This window comes from Xiphophorus couchianus, chromosome 22, assembly GCF_001444195.1.
Source record: "Xiphophorus couchianus chromosome 22, X_couchianus-1.0, whole genome shotgun sequence".
Lineage (NCBI taxonomy): Eukaryota > Metazoa > Chordata > Actinopteri > Cyprinodontiformes > Poeciliidae > Xiphophorus > Xiphophorus couchianus.
Genome location: NC_040249.1, coordinates 19,349,084 through 19,361,255, shown reverse-complemented (window position 1 = coordinate 19,361,255; position 12,172 = coordinate 19,349,084). Strand labels below are relative to the sequence as shown.

Sequence of the window (12,172 nt, the reverse complement as noted above, 5' to 3'; positions counted from 1 at the left end):
TGTCCGGGTAAAATGCCGGTGCAGCGCCGGAAGGCATCCCACAACATCTGAAGAATGTCAGAGATAACATCAAGCTGAATTAAGCAGGCTAGCGGCTGGGATATATACCTGAAACAATGCAAAAAAAAAACAAAAAACACCAAAACCCCTCATTTGGCTGCTTTAGAATAATTCCTCATCCTCCGAAGGTTTTACTTGTTATGTGTTGTTTTGGACAGGTGAGTTTTGGCTCAGTCCTTTTATTTGGGAAATAAATGAGCACCTGTTTTTCGACGTGTCAAACTCAATCTCACGGCTCGTTAGCGGGGACGCTGCCCAATAACCCAGCTTTAGCGCCGCTTTGGCTCCTAATTCCCATCTCTAAGCTGTCACACAGAGTCATCGCCACAGTCATTCATGTTTTTATTCATTTCATATTTCATCATTTATTTATGGCCAAGCCAGCTTGGCACAGTACCACAAGATCCTATGACAGAAGGTATTGGGAGTCTGACCACAGACAACAGTTTTTCACTTAAGAACCCCTCACCAGTCAGAGTTAAGCCTGCTGCTATCGAGAAAAGACACAGACATATTTTCTTTCCATTTTAACTTCTCTAAGACTGCTACAATCTTACGGGAGTGTTAGAAACTAAAAAGTAAAGTTTAAAGTTGTTTGTAGGTAAGCATAACTAATGCTGATAATAAAAGTATGTGTGTGTGTGGTTGATAGTTTGAAAGTTATGCATGAAACTACTTTGCAGTACTTTGTTTCTACATAACTTCCACAAAAAAACCTACAAAGTTTACAACTACAAAAATCAAACTATGCAGAGAACCTTCTCAGTTGTTCCATCCCCTCCCATAGTCCTTCATTTGTCTCTTACGTTACAAATCTACATTGCCTCAGCAGCAAAATCCTCATTAAGAATCTGCCTGGTTTGTCTCATAAAGTTGAAAAAGATGTATTTGTTTTGGGAATGGACTCATATAAATAAAGTGAACTAACACTCCACATATACTCCTACTACTACTCAAAACCTTTTCACAGACCCCTGCTACTGAAAGAAAAGTTATTTACCCCAATTAATAGTCCATTACAAAATAAATAAAACATTTCATGAAACTTACAAGTTCATTTTGACTTTTAATGTCAAGTTGCCTTTGACATAAGCAGCTTGTACTATCATTATATCAAAGAGTGAGACTTCACAGAGGTGTTATTTCTAAAGTAAGAACTGTTTGCAGTGTTAAAACATGTAAAATAGACCTCTGGTTTAATTTCTCTGCAATCCAGTGTCTTTTGTGGTTTCTTCATCAATTTATGAAATCTTTTAGTGTTTGATAGGAGAAAAGGAGGTGCCCTTTACCCTCCTCTGCACGTCATCCGCCCCCTCACAGGTAACAGAGCTGTCACCCAGCCTTTAACTAGATCTGAAAGCATTAACACCCTCACCCTGCGTGCTCTCTCCCATGGGACCTGAGCCATGGGCGACAGCAGCTTTGCCCTCCAACCACCATCACCTGCCAGCACTTCCACATGAGGATGTGTGCCGCAGAGCTCCGTACACATTGGCAGCAGTGCCCCAAAGTCTCTCAGCAGGCTCTGGCATGGAGCCAGTCATTTAAGCCGAGGCCAACAATAAAAAGGCAGCCAGAAAGAAGACAAGTGAGCAACGTATGGATAAAGAAAGACAACATTTTATTCCTTTTTTATTCAGTCTTTAAACTACTGTATGTGCTTTCTTTTTTTATTCATGGAGTATACCAGAATGAGTTTGTGAAGCCTGCACAAATAACAGAGGAGAAACATTGGCTACAGGATCACAAACTAAGGATCATCTGGTCCGTTGCCTTCCATTTTTATTTCTCATTAACCTAGCTCACCAACTACAAAGACATTTTTTACTCAACAGAGAGAATAACAATGAGGTTAATAATGGCGATGGTATTCCTGATGAAATTTTGAAAGCATCACTGGTGACCTTCTAAGGGTTTTTAGTCCATTTCTTTAAAGGGAAAATGCAGCACATGCTACAAAACATGGTCTTGCGACTGAAGAACAATAGTTTTACTAAGGTCATAAAAAGTTTGAATATTATTTCTATTATAGTGGATCAATTGGAAATATACTGGCATTTTGCTTAGTGTTCTCAGATCAATCAGCTCATCCGTCCATCTGGTCAGTTTGCTGTTCAATCAATCACACTGACACAATGATCATTAACCAGATACTTGTACTTTAGGCAAAGTAAGGAAGTAACAACTAATGCTCGTAAAGGACAGCATGAAATGCTCCATCATTTCCTGCTGGAGTGACCTTGGACTAAATAAAACACAGTGGAGGAACACAGTATATTAGAGGTGTGTTGGAACAGGGATGCATCCGAAAGTTTCAGGACAGTGACACTCTGGAGTTTAATCTAAAAGATAATCTGATGCTTGATAGTGAAGGGTATTTGAGTAACTTAGGAAGCTTGAGAGGATAGAAATACTCCAATCTAATGTCCTTGTCACACCATTCAATTTCTCAACTTTCATTTAAATGCCTTAACTAGATGATACACTGTTCAGACGCTCTGTGTGCACTGATGATGATTTCACACCCAGATCGTGTGTACAGCATGAAACTTTAATCTATAGATCATTAAAGCAAATCACCCCATGCTGATGCAGTGAATCCATGTAAGACACGTTTTTCAATAGGTCAACATGCATGACGTGAATAAAACAGCTAACAACTTTAATAAAGTTCACTTTAATGCAATAAATGCAACAATTTGTCTACATTTTAAAAACAAATTTATTTGTGAATAGCACATTAAGTCACCACCGGAAAGCTAAAGGACTGTCTGGGCTTTGTGCAGGGCTTTACTATAAGCCATTACAGTCTTTCAAAACAGTGTTGCACCATCTCCTGTTTCCCCTTGATAAGATAGTTGTGACTTTGGGATAAAATAAATCACTGTTATGCCTGTGCGAAAAGGAAGGAGGTAAAAAAGAAAAACGTTTCAGTATTTTTGCTTGCATATATGTAGCTGCTTGCCTTACCCCATGCTGTTTTATATTAAAGTGTCTGTTTGGGGACTGAGGAGGGGGAGGAAAACTGGACAGATTCCGACGCATAATTTAAATTTAATTGGACTGGGCCTGACTGGCTAGGGTCAAAATGAAGAGAAAATCAGTCACATTAATCAAGATAAAATTATCAGCTGATTAATCAGTGTTCTAATTATGGTGCCAGTGCTTCTCTTCTTTGTTCTGTTTTAATTACTCTGCTTCATTGTCTTTTCCATATGGCCAGCATGTCCTCCTCAAAATGCCCAGTGAGCACAGACATGCAGACTTTGACACACATCAGCACTAACAGCAAAAATAATTAGTGCATGCTCAAATATGAAAATTGCCCTTTACAGAACCATCTTAAATTGGGAGTATTCTGTCTTTTGTCCTTGTCCTACCCTCTTCTGTTTCTTAAAATACGGTCCTTGGTTATAAATGATGAAGTGATGTTTTACCTGACTCCACAAATTCATTTCAAAACTAAACTATATTCTTTTCAATTTTGGATTATAGACAGAACCAAACACAGCAAATAGTTAAAACAATTATTTACTTTTTAAAGGGGAAAAGCTACCCATGTCAAAGTAGAAAATTAATTAATTACACCCCAAATCCCTGACAAACCATCAAGTTACTGTGATCAACCACATTCTTTGAGAAAATTGTCTCAATATGGCTGATTACATATAAGAAACAGTTATTGGCATCTATGAGTCTTAAAAAGTTTTCAAAGAAATTTCTAGGGCTTTTGGACTAACGTGAACCACTGTGAGAGACATTATCCACAACTGAAGAAAATAAGAAACAGGGATGAACCTTCTCAGGAGCGGACCTTCCATTCATGGGAGAAATTACTCCAATAAATTACTTTCAACTTTTTCAGGAGGTCAGAGAAGCACTGAATATCTAAAGAACTGTAGACCTTCAAAAACAACAAGGCCCTCTTATGCTTACCAATTATGTCCTGATGATCCTCAAGGCTTTTGAGAAAATATTCTGTAGACTCAAGAGATAAAGTTTGACTTTTTTGTGATGCCACATGATTTGTTTTGTTTATGGAAAACTATTCTGTCTATCAAACAAGAAAAACAAGGTGTCACCTTAAGCTCAATGTACTTGGTTTGTACAACAACACAATGATCCAAAGTGTACAATAAAGTGAACCTCTGGATGGGTTAAAATGAAGGTTTTGGAGTGGCATAGTTAAAGTTACACTGAGATGGTGTGGCGTGATTTTAAAAGGCCATCTATGCTCAAAAACCCAGAATGTGTATGAATTAAAACCATTGTGTGTGATCAACAACTCTTCACCACTGCCCTTTGCACTTTGCACAAACAATTTTTTCAAGAATACAGTTTTGTATTTACATTGCTCTTCAGTTAATTAATCAAATAATATATTTTAGGTAGCTAAATTTTGAAACTGGTAAATGAAATATTAGTATTTCAATCAACCAACATATTGATTCCCACAGGAGCCTACATTTATATCCCATTATCTGATATTAGTTTATACCTAGGTGTTTTGAATATGTTTCCATCATACTCAGATCATGCACTAACAGCCAGTTATCAGCGTATGTGGACTGCGATGTAATAAGTTTGTGAATAAAACATGTTCAGTTGCCACAGGGGCTCCACATTAGGGAGGGCAAAGTGGTGATTAGCCAACCCATCAGACTCTGCACTGTAATTCCCAACACTGCTCTTTCCATCTTTCTTGTTTTTTTCCTCCCCCCATTATTTTCCACTTCCTGTCTTAATTTTTCTAAACTTACTACTTATTACATTCCCCTTGGTTTTAATGTGCTACATATTTTGAAATAAAAGGAGGCTTGTCCAGTAATATTTGAAAATCAAAAGAATGTGTATCCATTACTGACATTCCTTTATTTAATCAGGTAAACCCCATTGAGATCTAGATCTCATTTTCAAGAGGGACCTGAAACAAACTTCACTCCCCGTCAGGGAATCGAACCCCAGTCTCCCACGTGATAGGTGGGGATACTCACCACTATACTAACAAGGAGTATAGTGATGACTGATTAATGGATAAAGTGTCACTTTCAAGTACAATACAAAACGTAGTTTTTAAATGTGTATCAATCTGAGCAAGCAAAGATGATGTGTGGGATTCCTCAAGGTTCAATTTTCAGCCCAATATTTACATGCCAAGAAAAGGTTTAGGTGATCTTGCCTGGCACAAACTAGACAGACAACCGTTGTGCTTTTGTTTTAAATAAAAAAACAAACAATTGGGTCATGTTTTTCTATATATATATGTGTAATTTTGGGAAATACCCAGAAGCTGTGGTATTTTTACTCAATGTTGTCATACTGTGAGAATTTTATACCAGGTCATGGTTATTGGTGAATAAACTGAGATCCGTTTTAATAGTCATAAAAAAAAAAGGTTGACAAAGCATTGGAGTAAAACAAAGATTCAGGCAAAAAAAATAAAATAATATATATATTATTTCACTGTGTTTTCTATTCATTTATGGATACATGAATGTAGATGTGGAGTCAGCAGGTTTCCCTTGTGTCCACATGCCAATGACATGTGCACAAGCGAAACGTTTTTGCTCTGGTTTTATTGAGTTGTCAGTGTGCCTGAGTTGAATCAGGCTACTCACACCATCTCCGGCGACCGCCCGAGCCTCTCTGAATATGTAATTAGCTGCAGCAGTACAAGTGTCTCATGAATATTCATGGTCTTTTTAATTAGGCAGCTCTCTTCACAGCTAGAAACCTCAAAAAGTTTCCTCCTCATCTGGCTCTATGTGTGGCGTGTGTGTGTGATGGTGTCTCGTTGTGTGTGTCTTCCCACCAGTGCTCAGGTGAGGAACTGGGCTGCTGAGGGGGGAAAAGAAGAGGAAATTCAACACTAAGAGGAAGAAACAAACAGGGAAGGTGTCAGAATAGTAAATGTTTTATTGTGTTTTTAGAATAACTATCTGCCAAACATTTTAACTGCCTAGCTAAAATGCTCACACATAAAGTCTACAATACTGACCAGTTTCAGGCCATCTTTTCTCAATAAGCAGTTGCCTTAAATATTACTTAAAAGATATTGTCCACTTTACCTATGGGCTACATCTCTTCTATTTAATGTCTTCCTTTTGCTGCTTCCCCATTTGCTTCAGGAATTAGAACTTGGAGCTGGGAAAACACTTTCAACTGGGAATGTCATCACTTCTAAATTAATCATCTTCCTGTTGGAGGAACAGTAACCAATGACATTTGTTAGTTGCTCTGCTTCAGAGACAACCTTACCACACATAGCAATACATAGCAACAATGTATTTTTTTAACACTCCTTGCATTCAAACTCTGCAGCAACAACTCCTACTTTCACTAAATTTACACACATTATTAAGATTTTGCTTTTCATTCATTGGATTTCTGCTTCCTGTTTGAGTTAGTTGACTGTCTACATAAAGAGATTATGACCCCCAATCAGAATGAAATAACTATGAGCAAGTTCTGCCAGATTGAGTCACATAAACATCCTACCAGTGGTTGATGGTAACTACTTAGATTTACCTGAGTAACTTTTAAAAACCAAACAAATGAAAAAAATCTTCCAGAAGAATTCTTGTAGTAGAATTATCCCATATCTTCATGTTATTTTAAATACATAAGGAAAAAGTAAGAGGAAAACGGAATTTTATCCTCATTAATTGAGAAAAGATAAGATAGCTTTAAAATCCATTGGCTTACTATTGTTGTCATGGTATTGCACAGATACAGGATCTTCTCAACAAATTAAAATACAATCAAAAAGTTATTTAATTTCACTAATTCAATTAAAAAGTGTAATAAATAGTAGTTATAATTTAACATACAATGTGATGTATATTAAATGTTCATTTCAGTTAATGTTAATAGTTATTGCGTCTTATAATTAATGAAGACTGAAAATTCAGTTCCTCTGATATTGTATAATTTCAGTTTGTACTGAATTATTGACATTGAAATATTAGAAGTGAGCCCAATCTCCTACAACCGATAGGCCTAGATAAATCATGGAAAGTTGAACGGATGAAAAAAGAAGAGTAGAAAAACGTGCACACTCTGCATGATAACTGCAGCCCTAGTAAAGCAGAGGTCTATAAAGCAAAGTCCATCAAAGAGTTTGTGGGAGATTCATAAGGTATGAACTGTGACTGGAGTCAGTGCATCAAGAGTCAGAAGGATTATTGCAGATTATTTCAGGACGTGAGCTACAACTGCTGCACTCCACATATGTAGGCACTACAGAACCGGACAACTTTCAGAAGCGTCTTATGAATAAAAGAAAAACATTCTTGCTAGACTGTTCCTCATCTTTTCAAATAAAAATAACATTTCGATTTTATTTGGAAATCACATTTCCACACCCTGGAATGCACATAAAATTTCAACAATCTATGATGATTTGGGGAATCATGTTTTCTGTTGGTCCATTCTGTTTTGTCAAGTCAAAACTCAGTGCTATCATCTATTAGAAAGTTTTAAATCTTCTCTCTACTTACAAGCCTGATGAAGATGATGCTTTCATTCATTTTCCAGTAGGACTTGGCACCTTCCCTCACTACATACCAAAACCTGGAAAAATGACCATGGTCTTGCTATGCTTGATAAGTCAGTAAACTGGCCTGAGCAGAATCTCATAGATAATCTCTGAAGCATTGTTGAGATGAAAATGAGCGATACCAGAGACACGCTGGAGGGAGCTATTAAAGCAATAACTTGAGCTTCTATTGCATCTCAGAAAAGCCACAGGCATCTTACCTTCTTATCATGCTGCACTTATGCAGTCATTCATGCAAATCTAGCCTTGACAAAGTATTGAGTGAATACTATACCTGGTATGGACATCCATTTTAAGTAGGCCGACGTTTCTTAAAATGTTTTAATTGGTTTTATTTAATATCTTAATTTTCTGAAGAACTTCATAATGATTTAAGACACAAAGTTAAAGGAAGACAAGAACACCAAAAACAACTAGCCTAACTGCTATTTCAGTTGTTTTTAGGTTTTTTAGTTTTTTATCAGTTTTAAACAGAACCAAATAAGCAAAACAAAACAAAAAGCTAAATTGAACTGTACTGAAATAAATAAAAAAGTTAGAGTTTTGTTTATGAGTCTTTATATGAACACTTAGTAAGCATGATGATTAAAATTCCTCTGCATCATCAGTAGGGTACTGGTTTGGCTTTGGCTCCAGTGTGAATTCATTATGATGCTGTGCTTAAAGAGGTTCATCTGGTGAACAAAGAAGGTCACAAACAGTAAACTGCATTCTAGTTAAATTCTGCTTATTTACTAAAGTGGGCAGCTGAGAGCCTGGAAGCCAACTGTAGGAGACTGATAGTAGTTTACCTGTTATAGCAGCCAAGCAGTTGTCACTATTAAACGTCGGCTGACTGACGTGTTTATGATCGTCACATGTAAGCAGAGCTATTAGGTATTACAAACATTCAATCTCATAAGTGGCAGGAATGATATCAGAATGGTGTTTGGAAAAGTGTCTTTTTATAGGCGGAACTGGCAAGGGTGGATGACAGTTGGAGTGACACATTTCACACAAGCGTATTTTAGTTTTATTAAGAAGTACCCCTCCCCACATCATATGTAAAAGCTCTGAGTGCTAAAATATCCTGATGTGTCCATGAGAATGACTTTTATATGAAAATCAGTTTCAACTTTTCACTGGCTTAAAACAGCTCTAAGGAGCTGCTCATTTGCAACGATGCTCAGCTGGGCTCACTTCTAAATCTTTATTGATTATGATAATAACCAAATTATAATTTGATTGCCCCATTGAATAGATAAGTGATTATTTTCATTATTAGTGGTACAATGTGTGATTAGAAACAGAGCGGGTCCAATTTTGAAGGATTCTTTTCTGCTTGTCTCTGGATTAGGCAATTACAACTGTTTTGAGGTTCATGTTGCTCATTTTAATATTGATATTTTTGTCATTGCACCTGCAGAAGATCTGCTTTTCTCTGTTGCACTGGTCTCAGCTCTCCAATTAAAATTCACAAACACTCACACTCGCTCCTCAGTCAAAGCCGTGTGGAAGTGGCAGCGTCACAACCTAAACATGGAACAACAGCAGTCTCTTCTGGAGAATAAGTGGAAGTGCAAACAAACAAATTCAGATGGTTTGATGGTGAAATCAGGGATTTATACACACCATAGAGACATAGACATGACTGATTTCTTCCAAATTATTTATATTTCATAGAAAACAGATTTCTTTTCCAGATTCAGAAGTCTACATACATTTCCTCAGTATATGGCATATTTACTTTTGAAACAACATGATTTTTAAGTCAAACATTTTGGGTATCCTTAAGTAGTCTATTTCATTAAATTTTCTTTGTGAGCTTTCTGTGCAAAAACAGCAACAATCGATATAGTTGAGTTGTCAGTTTAATAAATCAAACCTGCCTGGCTTTATTTAGGGCATCTGTAACCTATGTGTATCCATGGTGTTTTGAGGTTATGAAGTTATTAGGAAGAAAGTCCAGTGATCAGCACACTTCACCATTATGGTCTTCATGCTATCTACTATGAGCCAATGGTGAAAGGCGAACTGGCATTTTAACTGTAAAACCAACAGCAAGGGCAAGATCTGATCAAACCTTTAATCATTTTGTACATATTTTCACATCTCCTCACATATTATAGGTACTTATAAGTAATGCAATGGAAGAACTGAAAAGTACTCTTATTAAAAACTGAATCTATTGTTTTTGGACAGCCTACATACTTGGATGGCATCAACAGAGTTATTGGCTCTTTACCTTCCTTCTGCCAGCCATCAATCAGCAACCTCAGTTTTTTCTGATAAAGATTTTAAATTTGAGTCTCACTTGAACTTTGCCAAGAAAGATTTCTTCAGGCTTCAATCCACATCAGGATTTTAAGAAGGTGATTGATGCCTTTCTGTCCTCATGCTTAAATTATTGTAACTTGTATAAATTGGGCTGGATAGGAATTAACTTTGTTGTTTGTCGATTTATTGTCAAACCCATATTACCTACCTTTCAGTGGTTTCTAGTTTATTTTAGAACATATTTCATGACTTTATTATTACATTTATTAGGGGGTCTTAAAGATGTTAATTATTTGAAACAAACATACGTCCACCAGAACTGTGAGATCGTCAAATCAGCAATTCATTGGTCTCTTATTAAAAACAAAAGGCCTTTTCAGTTGCTGTACTAAGCTGCGCAATAGCTTCAAGCCATATCACTACAGAAGCAGAAGTTTATATATAAATATACTGTATATATAAACTTCTGAAAACATATCTCTCTAAACAAGCCACTCTGTCCTGTAATTGCAAGGAGCTACAACCTCATTCAGCTGAAGTTCGTTTTTAGATGTGGCTTATAAATGAATTAAAGTGAAACACTGGGCTGCACCTTTTGATGACTGGAGACACACATATTGTACTTGTACCAACCTCTATATGTTTCCTTTTTTTGTAAATGATTTTGGTCACTTACTGATTGATTGATTGATTGATTGATTGATTGATTGATTGATTGATTGATTGATTGATTTAGTGTTTGCAAATTGGGCCAACGACCAAAGATACTCTATAGTTTTACCTCATGCAGAGGGGCCCACAAATTTAAGCAAATCCAATTTGCAAGTCCATCACTTGACAGCACGGATACACACGAGACAAATAGCACTTCACCCACACACTTACTCTAAGGGGGAATTTAAAATCTCCAATTACCCTAACATGCAAGCTTTCGGACTGTAGAAAGATACTAGAGTACCTGGAGAAATCCTACACCCACATAGGGAGAACATGCAAACAACAACAAAAATGGCCAAGCACTGTCTGGATTTTGAGAGAGGAGTTTTTAATATGAACCAACAGCCATAACCACTGCTTTCCTGTGCAACCCTTATTCCACAACTACAGTAAAGTCACACTCTTCCTGTTCGAGTTAAGTTACTGGCCCCACATCTGTCACTCCCCCGTCCTTCTGCTGTCTAATCACATGGCCTCATTAGACCCTAGCTCCTCCATTGGGGGCCCATGGCTTGGCACAAAATGGCTGGCCTCAGGCCCTTCCGCTGCCTGTTGGAGAGCTGTGAAACAGCGAAAGTGCTTTTGTGATGTCTCCACTGCCCCAGCAGATCTATCCATCACCTCACCATTTATCACACTTGTCCGCTGGCAGGCCTATCCATCAGAGCCTAAAGTGTTGGGGTGCTCTGGAAAACTCTGCAGTTTCTGCAGTAAATAAAGAAGGAACGCAGCAGGACTGCAGAGGAGGAGATGGTGGGAGGGAGAGAACAGTAGGAAAAGGAAAAGCAGGGGAAATAATGCAGAGAGAAATGAGAGATGGAACGAGTGACGTAAGGGAAACAAGAAAGGTGGATGAGTGGGATTGAAGGTTGCACTGAAAGAAGAGGAGGGAATGAGACGGCACTGAAAGATAATAATAATAAAAAAAACCCAAACGACAAATCCAAGTTCTGGTCCGAGTTATGCGAACCAGACACTAAGGCATTTTAGGTTCAGCCAAGAAACATCTTTTCTAAGCATCCCTATCCACCTCAATATTTCTTAACGTTGAGTAATATCCTTAGACAGTAGACGTCCTCATTTGTAGTTACAAAACAATTTCAGAGGTGTTTCTCAAGGTCACTCTAGGGTCCAATTGTTTGTTTTTTTAAGGTCAAGATCCATCTTTTGTTCACTTTCAGGCATATAATACAATTATTTATTTAGTAGTATTGTCTTTACAAGTAGCAGTGTACTCTCTTCAATCTGCATTTAACTTTTTTTTGTTTTGACCAATCTAAAATTGGAGCCTGCTGCTAAAATGACTAATGTGTGGTTCTCATACACTATGAGCTCATGAACTCCTAAGTGTTAGCAGTTTATAAACTGCTTAATAAGTTATTTTCCTGGCTGAAAAACATTGTGTCTGTGTAGTTTGTTAATTTCCTAACCTCAAAAGATAAATTTGCATTTCTTGTTTCTTCTTGCCTGTCTGCATTTCGGTTCTTCACCACTATGACACCTTGTCCATAAAATAAATAAGCTAAATATAGGAAAATGTTTGAAAGCACTCTGGAAGTTTTTTCATTGTTTGTTTGTAAG

At 37.2% G+C, this 12,172-nt stretch overlaps 1 non-coding gene across 1 annotated transcript; it reads right to left on the bottom strand.

The window, feature by feature from the left end:
- Positions 1 to 4,999: 4,999 nt before the first annotated feature.
- On the bottom strand, positions 5,000 to 5,071 carry trnad-auc (transfer RNA aspartic acid (anticodon AUC)). Its single transcript has one exon. It is a non-coding gene; the product is annotated as a tRNA-Asp (tRNA).
- Between the last annotated feature and the right edge of the window lie 7,101 nt (positions 5,072 to 12,172).